Source organism: Magallana gigas, chromosome 10 (assembly GCF_963853765.1).
Source record: "Magallana gigas chromosome 10, xbMagGiga1.1, whole genome shotgun sequence".
Classification (NCBI taxonomy): Eukaryota; Metazoa; Mollusca; class Bivalvia; order Ostreida; family Ostreidae; genus Magallana; species Magallana gigas.
This window is the reverse complement of record NC_088862.1, coordinates 5,516,425-5,522,424: the sequence shown is the minus strand read 5'-3', so window position 1 is coordinate 5,522,424 and position 6,000 is coordinate 5,516,425. Positions and strand designations below refer to the sequence as shown.

Sequence of the window (6,000 nt, the reverse complement as noted above, 5' to 3'; positions counted from 1 at the left end):
TCAAAATATTAACAGTTGTTGATTTTAATTCTTCCGCACATACTAATTTACAATAACAACAAGAAGTGACAAAATGTACAGAGGCATATCTCTATATAAATACACTCAAACATTATATAACTGTTGGCGTTCTACGATACATCATGAATATTTACAAGTTGTTTTATGCCAAAAATGATAAATTGAATTGAAGAACTGCCGACAATATATTTTATCTGGCAATGATTTTTAAAATGAGAGTAGTTGTCATGAATGCAAAAAAGTATATCACATTTTATCAACCTCGAGCATGTGTAACATAATTATCAAAAATATTTTTTTTTTTGAAAAAATCTTGCTTTGATCGGTGTCCAATTCAATATAATAAGATATTCAATTACAGAAATTCTGACAGAATGAATAACAAAACAATAATTGGCAGTATCATTTTTTATTGTAAAATTTCTAAATTTATTTTTTCAGAAAAAAAATCAAAGTAAGTTGAAAATGAAAAAAATATACATATTTTAACGTTGTGAAATTACGTCTTGCGTTGAGGACACTTGACTCGTTAGCCTCTATCTGAATTGTACCTCGTAATGCATAAAAGTTCTTTTCTATTATGAATAGTTTATCATATTCATATCTGATTGTAACGGTTGAATGCTTCCGGTTTTTTTGGTTTGTTTTTTTTCTATTTTGTTCAGATACTCAAACTTCAATGCATCAGCGGTCTGGTGAACAGATCAGATCCTTAAAGTTTCATTAAAGACAACAAACTCTTTTCTGTGGACGATGAAAAAGGTTTAAAACAACCGCGTTTTACAAATACAGTGGTTCTTTCTTGCATATCTCTCTACATGGGAATATTTATAACACATTGCTCATAGAGCAAATAAATCTTCTTTTGTTGTTGAAAATTCTCCTAGTGTAGGAAATATTATTCATTCCTGAATCGAAATGCAATGTTCATATCAGTGTATGATGTAAATAGAATTATCATTAATTCTATGCAAGGATGAATGATTTATAAAAGGGTAAGGCAAAATATAGTCACCAGTTTTCTTTATATTTCAAACATTGACACAACTATGTCTGAAACACAAACGACACTTAACTTTTGATGTTGTGGGTAACCGAAGCTAAATAAATAAAAATAGCAAAACTATTCAAAACTATCAGAGACATAAAACAACCTTTGTTCTACATTTAATTTATAATCCACAGAAGATATTTGATGAAGAAATCAATCTTTCTTAAATGTTACAATGGAAACCGTTAGAAATTTTTGAAATTTTTTTTAAAGTTTTTCTATCAGCCAAAAAGGAAAACTACTTATTTTTTAAGTGCTTATCAACGTCCATGGAATATGCACTTTTAATATAAAAAAAAAACTACACCCGTTGGTATGATAACATGGTCAAGAAATAGTAAAACTGAAAAATTGAAGATGCCTTTAATATGCTGTGATTCCTGCTTTTAGAAAAAATTAACAATTGTTTTTGTTGGAGCTTGTAATGATATGCTTAAATTTTAATCATATATCACAAAAAGCTCTGTAATTGAACACAGAATGTTGTTGCTATGGAATTTAGGTTGTATAGAAAATTTTATAAGAAGTCTGATTAAAAAGCCCCAAGCCACGTCAATTTTTATTAGCAAATGTAAGATATTTTTCAAATTGCCTTCAATAGTACCCATATAGAAATGCCTCAAAATATAAGAATTTACCTTATTTTTAAGCTTGTTACCACAGCAACGGTTCTCGAGTTTCATTTTTAAATTCTTAATTGCACACTCATAATAGTGTGTACCAGTAAAATCAAGATTTTCATTTCTTTTAATTTAAATTAAATGAAGATATCATATTTTAAAATTGCTATATAGTTCCATAGAAACATTTTTAAAATATGTTTCTCCATAAATGATTTTCTTTCTTTTATAAAACGACAGTTGTGTTTAAACATAAATTCTACTTTAGAAACCTAAACTCCCAGTTACAAAACAATACTACTTACAATATATTCTCAATTAAACAATCATAATGTCTTTTTTTTCATCTTGACTTTCTGTTAACACGGCAACGGGACCACGTGGCAACAAAGAAGGATTTTTTACTCATCAAAGTCTATCAAATTGTAAAGTATAAAGAAAATCCGTGACTATACAAGGCCACAGAAATTTGATTCCTACAAAGAATTCATTCTAAAGTAGTGTATTATTTTTTTTCAATTTACATGCTCACTGAGAATGGTTAAAAATTTCAATCTCAGCTTGCGGGTTTCTCGGTTGGTTGGTATATGCTTAAGATTTTTGCTTCGAGAGCCATATCGTTCTTCTCCTTTTCATTTGGACTGTTTTCATTGGGAAAAACAGGTCTATTAATGTATATATAGATGTATACAAAAATACAAATACAAAACAAATAAAGAAGAGCGACTTTCACATGTTTCCAACCCATAGTTCTCCAGTCTACAATGCAAAATATTTTTGGTAAATTAAAACAACCACCTAGCATTTAACGACGAACAAAGTAAAATTACTTCACAATAAAAAATGTCGTTTTGTAATTTTTTTTTTAATTTATTTCCCAAACCTTTTTTTGAAAATAGAGTTTAGTTTTTAACTTAAAGATTACGGTTATCCATGGCAGGTACTGAAAGTAGATGGAATCCCATTATTTAGAACATTTATCCAGAAAACTTGGGTTGGGAGATTAATAAAATACTGTGTATAAAGAAATATTCGCCCCGTTTCATTATAGTCCCTTTCCCGGGCAAACTTAAGACTGGTCAAAATATAATGTCTCAAATTATCTTTCTTCAAACACAAATGTGTATGGGCCATTTTAAGACAGTGGAAAGGACAAAAAATTACACTTGGCAAAAGTAACCCTGTATTCAGTATGTATTTTCTGACATATATATAGAAATGATAATATTGCCCAAGCTATTTAAACCAAATACCAAGTATCCAAAATTTTTAAAGATATCAAAAATAGGAAATTCTATTGAAACTTGATAAAATCTTATCTAATTTTTCTCATTTTTCAAATAAATGTTAATAAATTGGTTTGGCTAAATATATTCTCTTAATCAAATAACAAAATTTTGATTTTTTTATTCAAATTCCTCTAAAGTTGGGTCGGTTTGGTTGGGTCGGTTGGTCTTCAAACAGAACTAATAAAAAAGTGGCCAGGGGTCGTTAAAAGAAGGGAATGCATTTGCGTAATTTATTCAGTCTAAAATCGATTCATGTATGGGGTAGTGGTTTTTTGTCGATTTTTAGGAGGGGAGGGGGTTTATTAAATTGTAATTTATTCATTTCAGTTTTATTTTCTTAAACATGCAAATCTTGTCTTACTTTTTGTAGTTCCAAATCTTTACGGTACCAGTGACAACAGGGACAAACCAAACAAATTAAAGCGTCCCGATATACTAAACGTATTGTTGATGCAGATCTTTTCAATTTCTCTCTACAATAAATATCCAATTTAGCTCACACAAATAAACGATTATGTAAGCTATTGTAATCAGCTTTTGTTTGTCACGTTATGGTACTTGTCCGTTTGTATTCCCTTTTTCACATCTTCGACTGTATATTAACTTTCCATGTTTGACTTCTGCGGAATACTCTAATTTCAAATAAATTTGGTATCAAGCATTTGTTAATTAGTGGGCACCAAATTTATCTTAATAGATGCATCTCTTCAAAATATTTAATGTTCAATTTTGAATAGCATATAAACACGGTAAAAATAGAAAAAGCTGAAATACAACCAAACACTCCAAATTGTAATGATACATGCATTTCATATCTTTACAATGATTATCCATTTTTGAAACACAACATTGCATTCTGTCATTCAATCTGAAATTTCATTTAAAGACATTCTTTTCTTATCAAGATTTAATCAAGCAGTTCCTTTCTCTTTATTTCAGATTTTTAACACAGGTTGAAGCTTTGCTAATCATTTAACTGAAAGGTGATTGAAAAAATAACTTAAAGGTAACTATTTGCATTGTTATGTCCTTCAGTTATCAGTTTCCAGACATTTGACCAGTTGACACTCAGTTGAATGAATTACAGAGCTTCAATTAATGTAAATAAGAGCCAAGGCACTGATTTTCTTAACAAATTTCATTTATTATTTGACTACATGTTACAACACAGTTAAGTATGAAACAATAAGATTGGAAATGGCAATGTGAAGCGTACACCACCTTCAAAAATTATATCACTCACAAAAAAATACGAAAATAAGGTCTGGACTTCTAATAATGACAAGATATTTACATTTGCAAATAATTATGCTTCCTTATATAAAACTAGAAAAACAAGCACGTTCAATTCTCTGTGAACATTTTCATGACGTCACCATGGTTATAGCACGCGCTTATTGTTTGACGGGTGCATTATTTTAAACACAAATAAACGGTATATCTATGATAATAATCTGAACGTTTTGCCTTTTTTTCAAAATGTAAATATAAGTAATAAACACTAATGTTAAAAAGTTGACCGGGATATGAACTAGATGGGTTTGTGATCAAATCTTCTGAGAAGCCCTTCAGATTTGAACACATGACCCGCCAATTTTATATCAAGGTGAATTTTTAATATTGCTATCTAATTCTTAAATAAATATTAGAGATTTTTTCCCCAGTTTTTCAAATTCAAACATACGAATATTATATTAACATAATGTCATTTTTGTTAAAAATTTCAAATACTTTCTTTCATTTCACCACTGTCATTAACGCACTCATTCAAATATTCAAAGTGAATAGACCTGAGGTTGTACATTAATTTAGATGAATTTTAAAAAAAATGCAATAATAATATTAATAGCAAACTCCACTCTTTATAATTTAGTTGTACAATTATAAACAGAAAAAAAATTCCCACTGTGACAATCTTTTTTCAAATTTCCTAACTTGAAATTTTTTAACTAACGCATATTTCTCTATCTTGTTTTTAAAACTCAAATGATGTAATAACTCAACATAGTTTGGATTTTTAATCTGCTTTAAACATAAAAATATGAATTTTTGCATATAAAACTATGAAGTATTTACATTTAAAGAGTTTTCTTAAAACATTATATTGATAACATTGAAGCCAACTAATACAATAGTAATATTGGTGCTATTTCAAAGTTTTTAAAATCATTTTACTAGCATATGGAGGGAGTGAATATTGAAAAAAAAATTACTCCTTTTATACCAATGTATTTTGAAATGAATTTTTTGAATGAAAAATCTACCAAGGAATTTTATAAAACTTCGAAATTTACTGATATAGTCCTAACTACAATATCAAGATGGAACAATGAATTACCACAGGGACAAATTTTGTGCATACAAGAATGTTTCCAAAAATGTTTTATGACAACTAATGGTACTTCTGCTTAATGACTACAACACAGATATCTACACAAAATTCTTTCTGTGAACTGTTGTTTGAATACAAATCAAGATCACTGCAAATGATTGCTGTACTTTTTGTAAAGAAAACACAGAAACAATACAATATGTATTTTTAGTTGTACTAATGTTTTACCCTTGTGTAATAACCTTAGTATGCCTACGTCTAGATTTCAATGTTATCATATCATTTAAATTAATGTGACAAATTAATAATACATGTAGTATGATTGTATGCATTATTGTATTTGCATATTAATAAAGGGCAAGGCAAATACAGTATACAGGGTTATTTTCGCCCCGTGTAATTTTCGCTCTTCTACACTTCCAAACGGTTTCGTCCAATCTTGAAATCGCCCAGTTGCAGTTATGTTTACAGAGATATTATTTGTAACATAGAATTCGCCCAGTCTTTAATTCGCCTTCTAACAACGAGGGAAAAAGAGGCAAAAATAAAACGGGGGCGAATGTATCCCTGCATACAGTAGTGACAAAGTTATACTGTGTTTCGAAACATAGATTGGGTAATCGGTTACGTTCTCAACCGTAATATTGATGGGTTACTGATTGTGCTCTTATTTTTGTTGTTGTCTAT

At 29.1% G+C, this 6,000-nt stretch overlaps 1 long non-coding RNA gene across 2 annotated transcripts in view; it reads right to left on the bottom strand.

The window, feature by feature from the left end:
- Window positions 1-6,000, bottom strand: part of LOC105342409 (uncharacterized) — a 53,136-nt gene continuing 47,136 nt past the window's right edge. For both annotated transcript variants that reach the window (XR_004597962.2, XR_004597963.2), the window contains exons 3-4: window positions 3,343-3,454; window positions 1-2,451 (exon numbers count right to left, since the gene is read on the bottom strand). This is a non-coding gene — a long non-coding RNA (uncharacterized lncRNA). The remainder of the gene's footprint in view (window positions 2,452-3,342; window positions 3,455-6,000) is intronic.